The sequence below is a fragment of the Drosophila miranda genome, assembly GCF_003369915.1.
Source record: "Drosophila miranda strain MSH22 chromosome Y unlocalized genomic scaffold, D.miranda_PacBio2.1 Contig_Y1_pilon, whole genome shotgun sequence".
NCBI classification, from domain to species: Eukaryota; Metazoa; Arthropoda; class Insecta; order Diptera; family Drosophilidae; genus Drosophila; species Drosophila miranda.
In genome coordinates this window covers 19,343,017-19,359,618 of record NW_022881603.1, presented here as the reverse complement: position 1 = coordinate 19,359,618, position 16,602 = coordinate 19,343,017, and the positions used below count along the sequence as shown (strand labels likewise).

Sequence of the window (16,602 nt, the reverse complement as noted above, 5' to 3'; positions counted from 1 at the left end):
AGATTTTCGTTCTTTGTGGGGGCGGAAGGGGGTGTGGCAAAATTTTGAGATATACGTTTTGTAGTGAGATCTAACAGAAGTGTGGATACCAAATTTGGTTACTCTAGCCTTAATAGTCTCTGAGATTTGTGGATGCCCCAGATTTTCGTCCTTTGCGGGGGCGGAAGGGGGTGTGGCGAAATTTGGACACGAAACGGTCAAGGTCCGATATCACAGGAGTGTGGATACCAAATTTGGTTGCTCTGGCTCTAATAGGTTCTGAGATCCTTGAACTCATATTTTGCAATTGGCAAAACCGACCATGAAACCTGTGTGTTAGAGAGAGACAGAGCGAGAAAGAATGAAATTGTTTTCTTGATTCTGGCTATAATAGTTATACGATCTGGTTGAGAGTTTACACTCTAGAACATATAGTCAAACTCTACGACTCTGCGTTTTTGGTTTTATCGTATCTTTAAAAATGTGGATGCCACAGATTTTCGTCCTTTGTGGGGGCGGAAGTGAGCGGGGCGAAGTTTTGAAATATTTTTGTAGCAGTGACATATCACAGAAGTCTGGATCCAAAACATCGTTGCTCTAGCTCTTATAGTCTTTGAGCACTAGGCGCTGAAGGAGACGGACAGACGGACAGACGGACGGACAGACGGACAGACAGACAGGGCTCAATCGACTCGGCTATTGATGCTGATCAAGAATATATATACTTTATGGGATCGGAAACGATTCCTTCTGGACGTTACACACATCCACTTTTACCACAAATCTAATATACCCCAATACTCATTTTGAGTATCGGGTATAAAAATAAACCTTTTTCTGATTTAATACAAAACCGAAAATGGAAAATAACCTGGATTATTTGTTTATTTTTTTAGGTGCATTTCTTGATCAGCCGCACTTCAATCGTATTCTATCTGTCAGATGTGCGTTTTGGGTAAGTTTAAAAAGCGTTGAACAAAATATACATACAACTTTTATGTGATGATAGTAATTACCGTATGATTTTATTGATTTAAATCTCCATGGCTGCAATTTTTGCAACTGATTATCTTTCAAATCAACGTAAACTATGTATATATTCTAGTGATATTTTATTAAATTGAGTATTCATTTGTACTTTTAGTACCTGAAGACGTCAAAGTATTGCATTGCTTGTGCTGGTAGGTTTTCTACTCATTTGTTTTACCTTAAACTCTTTAAATGATGTTACTTCAGTATAGTTCATTAGAATCCCACATGTTACAACGTTTTCGAAGCTGATATTGTCGTCAAATCAGCTTCTGACGTTCCGCTATAGCAAATCATAATAATTGATAAATAATTGCAGCTCCGATGATTTGCTCTACACCAGTTGATCAGATTCAGCAGAATATATAAGGTCAAGCTTTGGAAACTTAATTTAGATGGTTTTTTGCGAAGCGTTTTATTTTGATGAATATCCTAACTCAGGATTCCCTCTTCTGAGTAGAACCCTAAACAACCATGCTGTTCACTTTTCCCTGTCTGAACATAAAACGCTTAACAATTACAATTATTTGCATGTTACCAAAGACTATACAATACCAAGATGTCGCATGAGCGACCAAAAAGCTGTTCTATGGCGGGTCCTAGCATTAGGACCCAAAAGGCGCGCGGGGTTTCAATTCCCTTTTCGCCTGTACTTCGTCTCTACCGCGACCCCGCTGCCTATCGGTTACGTCTGTTCGGCAACAGCACCGTCGAAGCGGTGGTCGCGGATCGCCGATGTCTTTGGAGCGGCACAGTGGGACCTTTGGCCGTCTCAGCTTGCTAAATTAGTTAGTTAGTCAATAAATATTTGCACACTGAAAAAATGTTAAACTTTGAGTGCTTATATCTCCTAAACTAAAACTATCTTGAAAATTCGATTGGAAAATTCTCTATTAGATGCGTACATTAAATTTATCTAAAGCACTCATACAATTTTTTGACTATTTCGGCTGAGTCCCCACTGTGCCGCGCCAAAGACATAAGCGACCACGCTGCCCTACGGTTTCGGCACGCAGACACTGACATGCTTTCAGTGCGCTTGTGTGTGAAGCTAAAAGCCGTATATGCTGCGGGCGAAACCGGCTTATGGCCGTGCCGACGTAGGACATACACACATATACACAACTACAAGCATATTTCTGGGTTGGCTCGAGCTCGTGCTGACCGAGGCATTGACGAAGCCGAGTAGCACTTCGGAGGCGAATGTAGCGTAAAAGAGAATTGAAATACTAGCCCCGCGCGCCCGTACCATGAAGCGTCAAACGAAAATTGAAAAAGCATTTGTTCCTCATGCGTCCCACTGTGCCGCTCCAAAGACATCGGCGATCCGCGACCACCGCTTCGACGGTGCTGAGGCTCGAATTAGAGTCCAGAATTATTTCGTTGCTGGTGAAGGCATTGCCGAACAGACGAAACCGATGGGCAGCGGGGTCGTGGTAGAGACGAAGTACAGGCGAAAAGGGAATGGAAACCCCGCGCGCTCCCTCGTGCCTTTTGGGTCCTAATGTTAGGACCCGCCATAGAACAGCTTTTTGGTCGCTCATGCAACATCTTGGTATTGTATAGTCTTTGTTAGTACGTTTGTGGGCGTAGCCACCAGCCAACAGGAAAATACCTTTTCCGATCATTATAACAACAGAGGTATATTGTGCTTAAAGTATTCATGTTGCTCTTTTGAAATGATGAAGAAGCCCTTAGTGGTTTTTTCTTCTTAGAATCTCAAACATCATGCTGATTTTGTCTTCTTTCCCCAACTGATTATTCATTTCCATTAAGAACTTGAATTAGTTTCCAAATCAATGTGTTAATTATGTTATCTCTCTCTTCCAGGTTGTTTTGTTCGAGAATAAAATGCATAAAATAAAAGTAAATTGAAAATCAAATATAATAATCTGCTATATATTGAAGGAATTCAGATTTGGCCTATTGTGGGGGAAATATTTTTTTCTTCTAAGATTTTATAACTCTGCCGTTGGCACTGTTTTTTTTTTTGGGACGCTAGTTGCATCGGTCTTTTTATTATATTAATACATTTTAAATGGTTACGCGAAATCTAAATCTGAACCTGAACCTGGCGGCACCTAATGTTTGAATCATCGGCGTCATTTCATAGCCAGCTGGTGTATTTATATATGACATGTAGAGTACAATGTGTATCCTTTTCTTCAATGTCTGGCAACGCTCATGCGAGAATAAAAGCTGGTCACGTTTGAGGGTTCCATTCGGTGCAGAGGACTTGGAAGCTAAAAGGTTACTCCGAACACTCAACCCCTTCGCACGCACGCACTCACTTTCCTCTGGGTAGTCGGCCTTCTTTGCATTTTTAAAGCACCGCGCTGGCAGCCATCAATTTATCATGCTGTTGTGTTGGCCATATAAGCGGAAGTTGTACAACCCAGCACTACATGCCCTGCCAGCCGTATGAGCAGCAACAATACCATCAGGAGCAGGCAGCCGCAGCGGCAGGCACGAGATGGAGAAGGAAGTCGAAGACACAACCCCACTTTCGGGGGGCGGGGGATGAGTGTCACATCTATTTTCAACATTGTGCACACATTTCATTCATTGAGTGCATGTCGGGCCCGAGACCAGAACGAGCATATTTACAACCATAGAGGCATTTATGCGCTTTTATGAGATTTTATGGGACATTTAAAAAAGACAGTTGGTTATTTTTTTACTAAGTTGATAATTATCTTGTGGGTGGATGTGCACGTGTGTGTGTGCAATCAAAACGCAATGAATTCAATTGAAAATTTTCCATTTCTTCTTCAATCTGAAGTTATTTACAGCTTGACTCCAGTCCTTCAGTCCAGGACGGGGAGGGGGAGGGGAGCGAGCAATGGAAAAGTGCAGCAATTGGGCAGTCGTCGAACTTTTTGCACTCGATATGTGACGACAAGGACATCGCTGTGCTTTTCACTTGCCTCCCCGAAACTGATAAAGATAAGGCCAAGGAGTCTGTCGCCGTCTCGAGCTTCTGGTTCTGTTTCTGGTTCGAGTGTGTCCTGGAGGAAACTTTGTCGTCATGCCTGTATGGCCCGGCGGTTTTTGCGGCGAACAGAACAAGAACGAGAGGAGTTGACTAGTATTTTTGTGACAATTTATTTTCTGTGCTCTGGCTGGCATTTGCTTTTCAACAAATCGAAAAACTATTAAATTGGGCTGAAAGCCAGAAACTAAACGCAAAAGAAGATAAAGTGAGAGAAAAAAACGTAGCAAATATAAAAGAAATAATGAAAACGAGGGGGAACGTTGTGACTTGCTGCGGACACCGCAACTCTACAGTTATACCCGATACTAAGTCAGTATGGCTCTCCTCCGGCAGACGCCGCTAATATTAAACGACACGACAAAGAATGCGTGCGAGAGAGACAGAAAATCAGTCTGAGCGTGTCGTCGGATGCTGCGTAGCCACTGCAAATTGATTTCTTGCTTTTGCAGATTCAGCAATCTGATAGATATAGTCATTATCTATGATTCTGCGTTTTTAGTTTTCTCGAATGTGCAATATTGTGGATGCAACAGATTTTCGTCCTTTGTGGGGGCGGAAGGGGGTGTGGCAAAATTTTGAGATATACGTTTTATAGTGAGATCTAACAGAAGTGTGGATACCAAATTTGGTTACTCTAGCCCTAATAGTCTCTGAGATTTGTGGATGCCCCAGATTTTCGTCCTTTGCGGGGGCGGAAGGGGGTGTGGCGAAATTTGGACACGAAACGGTCAAGGTCCGATATCACAGGAGTGTGGATACCAAATTTGGTTGCTCTGGCTCTAATAGGTTCTGAGATCCTTGAACTCATATTTTGCAATTGGCAAAACCGACCATGAAACCTGTGTGTTAGAGAGAGACAGAGCGAGAAAGAATGAAATTGTTTTCTTGATTCTGGCTATAATAATTATACGATCTGGTTGAGATGTTACACTCTAAAGCATATAGTCATCCTCTACGTTCATTCTGCGTTTTTGGTTTTATCGTATCTTTAAAAATGTAAATGCCACAGATTTTCGTCCTTTGTGGGGGCGGAAGTGGGCGGGGCGAAGTTTTGAAATATTTTTGTAGCAGTGACATATCACAGAAGTCTGGATCCAAAACATCGTTGCTCTAGATCTTATAGTCTTTGAGCACTAGGCGCTGAAGGGGACGGACAGACGGACAGACGGACGGACAGACGGACAGACAGACAGGGCTCAATCGACTCGGCTATTGATGCTGATCAAGAATATATATACTTTATGGGATCGGAAACGATTCCTTCTGGACGTTACACACATCCACTTTTACCACAAATCTAATATACCCCAATACTCATTTTGAGTATCGGGTATAAAAATAAACCTTTTTCTGATTTAATACAAAACCGAAAATGGAAAATAACCTGGATTATTTGTTTATTTTTTTTAGGTGCATTTCTTGATCAGCCGCACTTCAATCGTATTCTATCTGTCAGATGTGCGTTTTGGGTAAGTTTAAAAAGCGTTGAACAAAATATACATACAACTTTTATGTGATGATAGTAATTACCGTATGATTTTATTGATTTAAATCTCCATGGCTGCAATTATTGCAGCTGATTATCTTTCAAATCAACATAAACTATGTATATATTCTAGTGATATTTTATTAAATTGAGTATTCGATTGTACTTTTAGTACCTGAAGACTTCAAAGTATTGCATTGCTTGTGCTGGTAGGTTTTCTACTCATTTGTTTTACCTTAAACTCTTTAAATGATGTTACTTCAGTATAGTTCATTAGAATCCCACATGTTACAACGTTTTCGAAGCTGATATTGTCGTCAAATCAGCTTCTGACGTTCCGCTATAGCAAATCATATTAATTGATAAATAATTGCAGCTCCGATGATTTGCTCTACACCAGTTGATCAGATTCAGCAGAATATATAAGGTCAAGTTTTGGAAACTTAATTTAGATGGTTTTTTGCGAAGCGTTTTATTTTGATGAATATCCTAACTCAGGATTCCCTCTTCTGAGTAGAACCCTAAACAACCATGCTGTTCACTTTTCCCTGTCTGAACATAAAACGCTTAACAATTACAATTATTTGCATGTTACCAAAGACTATACAATACCAAGATGTCGCATGAGCGACCAAAAAGCTGTTCTATGGCGGGTCCTAGCATTAGGACCCAAAAGGCGCGCGGGGTTTCAATTCCCTTTTCGCCTGTACTTCGTCTCTACCGCGACCCCGCTGCCTATCGGTTTCGTCTGTTCGGCAACAGCACCGTCGAAGCGGTGGTCGCGGATCGCCGATGTCTTTGGAGCGGCACAGTGGGACCTTTGGCCGTCTCAGCTTGCTAAATTAGTTAGTTAGTCAATAAATATTTGCAAACTAAAAAAATGTTAAACTTTGAGTGCTTATATCTCCTAAACTAAAACTATCTTGAAAATTCGATTGGAAAATTCTCTATTAGATGCGTACATTAAATTTATTTATTTTATTTGGAGATATGTTACCTTTAGATCAGGGATCGGCACATATTCACATTTTGTTAGTACCAAAGACTATACAATACCAAGATGTTGCATGAAGAACAAATGCTTTTTCTATTTTCGTTTGACGCTTTATGGTACGGGCGCGCGGGGCTAGTACTTCAATTCTCTTTTACGCTACCTTCGCCTCCTAAATGCTACTCGGCTTCGTCAATGCCTCGGTCAGCGTCGAGTCGGTGTGAAAGCATGTCAGTGGCTGCGTGCCGAAACCGTAGGGCAGCGTGGTCACTGATGTCTTTGGCGCGGCACAGTGGGGACTCAGCCGAAATAGTCAAACAATTGTATGAGTGCTTTAGATAAATTTAATGTACGCATCTAATAGAGAATTTTCCAATCGAATTTTCAAGATAGTTTTAGTTTAGGAGATATAAGCACTCAAAGTTTAACATTTTTTCAGTGTGCAAATATTTATTGAACTCATATTCACTAACTAATTTAGCAAGCTGAGACGGCCAAAGGTCCCACTGTGCCGCTCCAAAGACATCGGCGATCCGCGACCACCGCTTCGACTGTGCTGAGGCTCGAATTAGAGTCCAGAATTATATCGTTGCTGGTGAAGGCATTGCCGAACAGACGAAACCGATGGGCAGCGGGGTCGCGGTACCGACCAAGTACAGGCGAAAAGGGAATTGAAACCCCGCGCGCTCCCTCGTGCCTTTTGGGTCCTAATGTTAGGACCCGCCATAGAACAGCTTTTTGGTCGCTCATGCAACATCTTGGTATTGTATAGTCTTTGTTAGTACGTTTGTGGGCGTAGCCACCAGCCAACAGGAAAATACCTTTTCCGATCATTATAACAACAGAGGTATATTGTGCTTAAAGTATTCATGTTGCTCTTTTGAAATGATGAAGAAGCCCTTAGTGGTTTTTTCTTCTTAGAATCTCAAACATCATGCTGATTTTGTCTTCTTTCCCCAACTGATTATTCATTTCCATTAAGAACTTGAATTAGTTTCCAAATCAATGTGTTAATTATGTTATCTCTCTCTTCCAGGTTGTTTTGTTCGAGAATAAAATGCATAAAATAAAAGTAAATTGAAAATCAAATATAATAATCTGCTATATATTGAAGGAATTGAGATTTGGCCTATTGTGGGGGAAAGATTTTTTTCTGCTAAGTGCCGTTGGCACTGTTTTTATTTGGGACGCTGGTTGCATCGGTCTTTTTACTATATTAATACATTTTAAATGGTTACGCGAAATCTAAATCTGAACCTGAACCTGGCGGCACCTAATGTTTGATTCATCGGCGTCATTTCATAGCCAGTTGGTGTATTTATATATGACATGTAGAGTACAATGTGTATCCTTTTCTTCAATGTCTGGCAACGCTCATGCGAGAATAAAAGCTGGTTGCTATGAGATTCGGCCGGTGATTAACTTACATTTTTGATTACATTTTAATGGAATTACGTTTTAATGCAATTTTCAGATTATAGGTCACGTTTGTGGGTTCCATTCGGTGCAGAGGACTTGGAAGCTAAAAGGTTACTCGGAACACTCAACCCCTTCGCACGCACGCACTCACTTTCCTCTGGGTAGTCGGCATTTCTTTGCATTTTTAAAGCACCGCGCTGGCAGCCATCAATTTATCATGCTGTTGTGTTGACCATATAAGCGGAAGTTGTACAACCCAGCACTACATGCCCTGCCAGCCGTATGAGCAGCAACAATACCATCAGGAGCAGGCAGCCGCAGCGGCAGGCACGAGATGGAGAAGGAAGTCGAAGACACAACCCCACTTTCGGGGGCGGGGGATGAGTGTCACATCTATTTTCAACATTGTGCACACATTTCATTCATTGAGTGCATGTCGGGCCCGAGACCAGAACGAGCATATTTACAACCATAGAGGCATTTATGCGCTTTTATGAGATTTTATGGGACATTTAAAAAAGACAGTTGGTTATTTTTTTACTAAGTTGATAATTATCTTGTGGGTGGATGTGCACGTGTGTGTGTGCAATCAAAACGCAATGAATTCAATTGAAAATTTTCCATTTCTTCTTCAATCTGAAGTTATTTACAGCTTGACTCCAGTCCTTCAGTCCAGGACGGGGAGGGGGAGGGGAGCGAGCAATGGAAAAGTGCAGCAATTGGGCAGTCGTCGAACTTTTTGCACTCGATATGTGACGACAAGGACATCGCTGTGCTTTTCACTTGCCTCCCCGAAACTGATAAAGATAAGGCCAAGGAGTCTGTCGCCGTCTCGAGCTTCTGGTTCTGTTTCTGGTTCGAGTGTGTCCTGGAGGAAACTTTGTCGTCATGCCTGTATGGCCCGGCGGTTTTTGCGGCGAACAGAACAAGAACGAGAGGAGTTGACTAGTATTTTTGTGACAATTTATTTTCTGTGCTCTGGCTGGCATTTGCTTTTCAACAAATCGAAAAACTATTAAATTGGGCTGAAAGCCAGAAACTAAACGCAAAAGAAGATAAAGTGAGAGAAAAAAACGTAGCAAATATAAAAGAAATAATGAAAACGAGGGGGAACGTTGTGAGTTGCTGCGGACACCGCAACTCTACAGTTATACCCGATACTAAGTCAGTATGGCTCTCCTCCGGCAGACGCAGACGCAAAGAATGCGTGCGAGAGAGACAGAAAATCAGTCTGAGCGTGTCGTCGGATGCTGCGTAGCCACTGCAAATTGATTTCTTGCTTTTGGCTACAAAAATGATCCGATCTGATCCAGATTCAGCAATCTGATAGATATAGTCATTATCTATGATTCTGCGTTTTTAGTTTTCTCGAATGTGCAATATTGTGGATGCAACAGATTTTCGTCCTTTGTGGGGGCGGAAGGGGGTGTGGCAAAATTTTGAGATATACGTTTTATAGTGAGATCTAACAGAAGTGTGGATACCAAATTTAGTTACTCTAGCCCTAATAGTCTCTGAGATTTGTGGATGCCCCAGATTTTCGTCCTTTGCGGGGGCGGAAGGGGGTGTGGCGAAATTTGGACACGAAACGGTCAAGGTCCGATATCACAGGAGTGTGGATACCAAATTTGGTTGCTCTGGCTCTAATAGGTTCTGAGATCCTTGAACTCATATTTTGCAATTGGCAAAACCGACCATGAAACCTGTGTGTTAGAGAGAGACAGAGCGAGAAAGAATGAAATTGTTTTCTTGATTCTGGCTATAATAATTATACGATCTGGTTGAGATGTTACACTCTAGAACATATAGTCATCCTCTACGTTCATTCTGCGTTTTTGGTTTTATCGTATCTTTAAAAATGTAAATGCCACAGATTTTCGTCCTTTGTGGGGGCGGAAGTGGGCGGGGCGAAGTTTTGAAATATTTTTGTAGCAGTGACATATCACAGAAGTCTGGATCCAAAACATCGTTGCTCTAGATCTTATAGTCTTTGAGCACTAGGCGCTGAAGGGGACGGACAGACGGACAGACGGACGGACAGACGGACAGACAGACAGGGCTCAATCGACTCGGCTATTGATGCTGATCAAGAATATATATACTTTATGGGATCGGAAACGATTCCTTCTGGACGTTACACACATCCACTTTTACCACAAATCTAATATACCCCAATACTCATTTTGAGTATCGGGTATAAAAATAAACCTTTTTCTGATTTAATACAAAACCGAAAATGGAAAATAACCTGGATTATTTGTTTATTTTTTTTAGGTGCATTTCTTGATCAGCCGCACTTCAATCGTATTCTATCTGTCAGATGTGCGTTTTGGGTAAGTTTAAAAAGCGTTGAACAAAATATACATACAACTTTTATGTGATGATAGTAATTACCGTATGATTTTATTGATTTAAATCTCCATGGCTGCAATTATTGCAGCTGATTATCTTTCAAATCAACATAAACTATGTATATATTCTAGTGATATTTTATTAAATTGAGTATTCGATTGTACTTTTAGTACCTGAAGACTTCAAAGTATTGCATTGCTTGTGCTGGTAGGTTTTCTACTCATTTGTTTTACCTTAAACTCTTTAAATGATGTTACTTCAGTATAGTTCATTAGAATCCCACATGTTACAACGTTTTCGAAGCTGATATTGTCGTCAAATCAGCTTCTGACGTTCCGCTATAGCAAATCATATTAATTGATAAATAATTGCAGCTCCGATGATTTGCTCTACACCAGTTGATCAGATTCAGCAGAATATATAAGGTCAAGTTTTGGAAACTTAATTTAGATGGTTTTTTGCGAAGCGTTTTATTTTGATGAATATCCTAACTCAGGATTCCCTCTTCTGAGTAGAACCCTAAACAACCATGCTGTTCACTTTTCCCTGTCTGAACATAAAACGCTTAACAATTACAATTATTTGCATGTTACCAAAGACTATACAATACCAAGATGTCGCATGAGCGACCAAAAAGCTGTTCTATGGCGGGTCCTAGCATTAGGACCCAAAAGGCGCGCAGGGTTTCAATTCCCTTTTCGCCTGTACTTCGTCTCTACCGCGACCCCGCTGCCTATCGGTTTCGTCTGTTCGGCAACAGCACCGTCGAAGCGGTGGTCGCGGATCGCCGATGTCTTTGGAGCGGCACAGTGGGACCTTTGGCCGTCTCAGCTTGCTAAATTAGTTAGTTAGTCAATAAATATTTGCACACTGAAAAAATGTTAAACTTTGAGTGCTTATATCTCCTAAACTAAAACTATCTTGAAAATTCGATTGGAAAATTCTCTATTAGATGCGTACATTAAATTTATTTATTTTATTTGGAGATATGTTACCTTTAGATCAGGGATCGGCACATATTCACATTTTGTTAGTACCAAAGACTATACAATACCAAGATGTTGCATGAAGAACAAATGCTTTTTCTATTTTCGTTTGACGCTTTATGGTACGGGCGCGCGGGGCTAGTACTTCAATTCTCTTTTACGCTACCTTCGCCTCCTAAATGCTACTCGGCTTCGTCAATGCCTCGGTCAGCGTCGAGTCGGTGTGAAAGCATGTCAGTGGCTGCGTGCCGAAACCGTAGGGCAGCGTGGTCACTGATGTCTTTGGCGCGGCACAGTGGGGACTCAGCCGAAATAGTCAAACAATTGTATGAGTGCTTTAGATAAATTTAATGTACGCATCTAATAGAGAATTTTCCAATCGAATTTTCAAGATAGTTTTAGTTTAGGAGATATAAGCACTCAAAGTTTAACATTTTTTCAGTGTGCAAATATTTATTGAACTCATATTCACTAACTAATTTAGCAAGCTGAGACGGCCAAAGGTCCCACTGTGCCGCTCCAAAGACATCGGCGATCCGCGACCACCGCTTCGACGGTGCTGAGGCTCGAATTAGAGTCCAGAATTATTTCGTTGCTGGTGAAGGCATTGCCGAACAGACGAAACCGATGGGCAGCGGGGTCGCGGTAGAGACGAAGTACAGGCGAAAAGGGAATTGAAACCCCGCGCGCTCCCTCGTGCCTTTTGGGTCCTAATGTTAGGACCCGCCATAGAACAGCTTTTTGGTCGCTCATGCAACATCTTGGTATTGTATAGTCTTTGTTAGTACGTTTGTGGGCGTAGCCACCAGCCAACAGGAAAATACCTTTTCCGATCATTATAACAACAGAGGTATATTGTGCTTAAAGTATTCATGTTGCTCTTTTGAAATGATGAAGAAGCCCTTAGTGGTTTTTTCTTCTTAGAATCTCAAACATCATGCTGATTTTGTCTTCTTTCCCCAACTGATTATTCATTTCCATTAAGAACTTGAATTAGTTTCCAAATCAATGTGTTAATTATGTTATCTCTCTCTTCCAGGTTGTTTTGTTCGAGAATAAAATGCATAAAATAAAAGTAAATTGAAAATCAAATATAATAATCTGCTATATATTGAAGGAATTGAGATTTGGCCTATTGTGGGGGAAAGATTTTTTTCTGCTAAGTGCCGTTGGCACTGTTTTTATTTGGGACGCTGGTTGCATCGGTCTTTTTATTATATTAATACATTTTAAATGGTTACGCGAAATCTAAATCTGAACCTGAACCTGGCGGCACCTAATGTTTGATTCATCGGCGTCATTTCATAGCCAGTTGGTGTATTTATATATGACATGTAGAGTACAATGTGTATCCTTTTCTTCAATGTCTGGCAACGCTCATGCGAGAATAAAAGCTGGTTGCTATGAGATTCGGCCGGTGATTAACTTACATTTTTGATTACATTTTAATGGAATTACGTTTTAATGCAATTTTCAGATTATAGGTCACGTTTGTGGGTTCCATTCGGTGCAGAGGACTTGGAAGCTAAAAGGTTACTCCGAACACTCAACCCCTTCGCACGCACGCACTCACTTTCCTCTGGGTAGTCGGCATTTCTTTGCATTTTTAAAGCAGCGCGCTGGCAGCCATCAATTTATCATGCTGTTGTGTTGGCCATATAAGCGGAAGTTGTACAACCCAGCACTACATGCCCTGCCAGCCGTATGAGCAGCAACAATACCATCAGGAGCAGGCAGCCGCAGCGGCAGGCACGAGATGGAGAAGGAAGTCGAAGACACAACCCCACTTTCAACATTGTGCACACATTTCATTCATTGAGTGCATGTCGGGCCCGAGACCAGAACGAGCATATTTACAACCATAGAGGCATTTATGCGCTTTTATGAGATTTTATGGGACATTTAAAAAAGACAGTTGGTTATTTTTTTACTAAGTTGATAATTATCTTGTGGGTGGATGTGCACGTGTGTGTGTGCAATCAAAACGCAATGAATTCAATTGAAAATTTTCCATTTCTTCTTCAATCTGAAGTTATTTACAGCTTGACTCCAGTCCTTCAGCCAGCAATGGAAAAGTGAAGCAATTGGGTAAACGTCGAACTTTTTGCACTCGATATGTGACGACAAGGACATCGCTGTGCTTTTCACTCGCCTCCCCGAAACTGATAAAGATAAGGCCAAGGAGTCTGTCGCCGTCTCGAGCTTCTGGTTCTGGAGGAAACTTTGTCGTCATGCCTGCCCGGCCCGTATGGCCCGGCGGTTTTTGGGGCGGACAGAACAAGAACGAGAGGAGATGACTAGTATTTTTGTGACAATTTATTTTCTGTGCTCTGGCTGGCATTTGCTTTTCAACAAATCGAAAAACTATTAAATTGGGCTGAAAGCCAGAAACTAAACGCAAAAGAAGATAAAGTGAGAGAAAAAAACGTAGCAAATATAAAAGAAATAATGAAAACGAGGGGGAACGTTGTGAGTTGCTGCGGACACCGCAACTCTACAGTTATACCCGATACTAAGTCAGTATGGCTCTCCTCCGGCAGACGCCGCTAATATTAAACGACACGACAAAGAATGCGTGCGAGAGAGACAGAAAATCAGTCTGAGCGTGTCGTCGGATGCTGCGTAGCCACTGCAAATTGATTTCTTGCTTTTGGCTACAAAAATGATCCGATCTGATCCAGATTCAGCAATCTGATAGATATAGTCATTATCTATGATTCTGCGTTTTTAGTTTTCTCTAATCTGCAATTTTGTGGATGCAACAGATTTTCGTCCTTTGTGGGGGCGGAAGGGGGTGTGGCAAAATTTTGAGATATACGTTTTATAGTGAGATCTAACAGAAGTGTGGATACCAAATTTAGTTACTCTAGCCCTAATAGTCTCTGAGATTTGTGGATGCCCCAGATTTTCGTCCTTTGCGGGGGCGGAAGGGGTGTGGCGAAATTTGGACACGAAACGGTCAAGGTCCGATATCACAGGAGTGTGGATACCAAATTTGGTTGCTCTGGCTCTAATAGGTTCTGAGATCCTTGAACTCATATTTTGCAATTGGCAAAACCGACCATGAAACCTGTGTGTTAGAGAGAGACAGAGCGAGAAAGAATGAAATTGTTTTCTTGATTCTGGCTATAATAATTATACGATCTGGTTGAGATGTTACACTCTAGAACATATAGTCATCCTCTACGTTCATTCTGCGTTTTTGGTTTTATCGTATCTTTAAAAATGTAAATGCCACAGATTTTCGTCCTTTGTGGGGGCGGAAGTGGGCGGGGCGAAGTTTTGAAATATTTTTGTAGCAGTGACATATCACAGAAGTCTGGATCCAAAACATCGTTGCTCTAGATCTTATAGTCTTTGAGCACTAGGCGCTGAAGGGGACGGACAGACGGACAGACGGACGGACAGACGGACAGACAGACAGGGCTCAATCGACTCGGCTATTGATGCTGATCAAGAATATATATACTTTATGGGATCGGAAACGATTCCTTCTGGACGTTACACACATCCACTTTTACCACAAATCTAATATACCCCAATACTCATTTTGAGTATCGGGTATAAAAATAAACCTTTTTCTGATTTAATACAAAACCGAAAATGGAAAATAACCTGGATTATTTGTTTATTTTTTTTAGGTGCATTTCTTGATCAGCCGCACTTCAATCGTATTCTATCTGTCAGATGTGCGTTTTGGGTAAGTTTAAAAAGCGTTGAACAAAATATACATACAACTTTTATGTGATGATAGTAATTACCGTATGATTTTATTGATTTAAATCTCCATGGCTGCAATTATTGCAGCTGATTATCTTTCAAATCAACATAAACTATGTATATATTCTAGTGATATTTTATTAAATTGAGTATTCGATTGTACTTTTAGTACCTGAAGACTTCAAAGTATTGCATTGCTTGTGCTGGTAGGTTTTCTACTCATTTGTTTTACCTTAAACTCTTTAAATGATGTTACTTCAGTATAGTTCATTAGAATCCCACATGTTACAACGTTTTCGAAGCTGATATTGTCGTCAAATCAGCTTCTGACGTTCCGCTATAGCAAATCATATTAATTGATAAATAATTGCAGCTCCGATGATTTGCTCTACACCAGTTGATCAGATTCAGCAGAATATATAAGGTCAAGTTTTGGAAACTTAATTTAGATGGTTTTTTGCGAAGCGTTTTATTTTGATGAATATCCTAACTCAGGATTCCCTCTTCTGAGTAGAACCCTAAACAACCATGCTGTTCACTTTTCCCTGTCTGAACATAAAACGCTTAACAATTACAATTATTTGCATGTTACCAAAGACTATACAATACCAAGATGTCGCATGAGCGACCAAAAAGCTGTTCTATGGCGGGTCCTAGCATTAGGACCCAAAAGGCGCGCGGGGTTTCAATTCCCTTTTCGCCTGTACTTCGTCTCTACCGCGACCCCGCTGCCTATCGGTTTCGTCTGTTCGGCAACAGCACCGTCGAAGCGGTGGTCGCGGATCGCCGATGTCTTTGGAGCGGCACAGTGGGACCTTTGGCCGTCTCAGCTTGCTAAATTAGTTAGTTAGTCAATAAATATTTGCACACTGAAAAAATGTTAAACTTTGAGTGCTTATATCTCCTAAACTAAAACTATCTTGAAAATTCGATTGGAAAATTCTCTATTAGATGCGTACATTAAATTTATTTATTTTATTTGGAGATATGTTACCTTTAGATCAGGGATCGGCACATATTCACATTTTGTTAGTACCAAAGACTATACAATACCAAGATGTTGCATGAAGAACAAATGCTTTTTCTATTTTCGTTTGACGCTTTATGGTACGGGCGCGCGGGGCTAGTACTTCAATTCTCTTTTACGCTACCTTCGCCTCCTAAATGCTACTTGGCTTCGTCAATGCCTCGGTCAGCGTCGAGTCGGTGTGAAAGCATGTCAGTGGCTGCGTGCCGAAACCGTAGGGCAGCGTGGTCACTGATGTCTTTGGCGCGGCACAGTGGGGACTCAGCCGAAATAGTCAAACAATTGTATGAGTGCTTTAGATAAATTTAATGTACGCATCTAATAGAGAATTTTCCAATCGAATTTTCAAGATAGTTTTAGTTTAGGAGATATAAGCACTCAAAGTTTAACATTTTTTCAGTGTGCAAATATTTATTGAACTCATATTCACTAACTAATTTAGCAAGCTGAGACGGCCAAAGGTCCCACTGTGCCGCTCCAAAGACATCGGCGATCCGCGACCACCGCTTCGACGGTGCTGAGGCTCGAATTAGAGTCCAGAATTATTTCGTTGCTGGTGAAGGCATTGCCGAACAGACGAAACCGATGGGCAGCGGGGTCGCGGTAGAGACGAAGTAC

The 16,602-nt window shown here is 41.3% G+C and overlaps 6 long non-coding RNA genes across 8 annotated transcripts; all 6 read left to right on the top strand.

The window, feature by feature from the left end:
* Positions 1-848: 848 nt before the first annotated feature.
* On the top strand, positions 849-6,120 carry LOC117189762. Its single transcript, XR_004473544.1, has 4 exons — positions 849-934; positions 5,414-5,472; positions 5,662-5,698; positions 5,866-6,120. It is a non-coding gene; the product is annotated as an uncharacterized LOC117189762 (long non-coding RNA).
* LOC117189773 lies at positions 2,504-2,891 on the top strand. The gene is made up of 2 exons (XR_004473558.1): positions 2,504-2,649; positions 2,839-2,891. It is a non-coding gene; the product is annotated as an uncharacterized LOC117189773 (long non-coding RNA).
* A 1,061-nt stretch (positions 6,121-7,181) lies between the features above and the next one.
* Positions 7,182-8,006, top strand: LOC117189768. Of its 2 annotated transcripts, XR_004473553.1 has the most exons (3): positions 7,182-7,327; positions 7,517-7,552; positions 7,955-8,006. It is a non-coding gene; the product is annotated as an uncharacterized LOC117189768 (long non-coding RNA). The 2 variants fall into 2 exon arrangements; XR_004473552.1 differs by lacking the exon at positions 7,955-8,006 and having other exon boundaries at positions 7,517-7,569.
* Positions 8,007-10,137: 2,131 nt separating this feature from the next.
* LOC117189764 lies at positions 10,138-10,877 on the top strand. The gene is made up of 3 exons (XR_004473546.1): positions 10,138-10,232; positions 10,422-10,458; positions 10,626-10,877. It is a non-coding gene; the product is annotated as an uncharacterized LOC117189764 (long non-coding RNA).
* Positions 10,878-11,941: 1,064 nt separating this feature from the next.
* On the top strand, positions 11,942-12,845 carry LOC117189767. Of its 2 annotated transcripts, XR_004473551.1 has the most exons (3): positions 11,942-12,087; positions 12,277-12,312; positions 12,715-12,845. It is a non-coding gene; the product is annotated as an uncharacterized LOC117189767 (long non-coding RNA). The 2 variants fall into 2 exon arrangements; XR_004473550.1 differs by lacking the exon at positions 12,715-12,845 and having other exon boundaries at positions 12,277-12,329.
* A 1,997-nt stretch (positions 12,846-14,842) lies between these two features.
* On the top strand, positions 14,843-15,582 carry LOC117189763. Its single transcript, XR_004473545.1, has 3 exons — positions 14,843-14,937; positions 15,127-15,163; positions 15,331-15,582. It is a non-coding gene; the product is annotated as an uncharacterized LOC117189763 (long non-coding RNA).
* Positions 15,583-16,602: the final 1,020 nt, after the last annotated feature.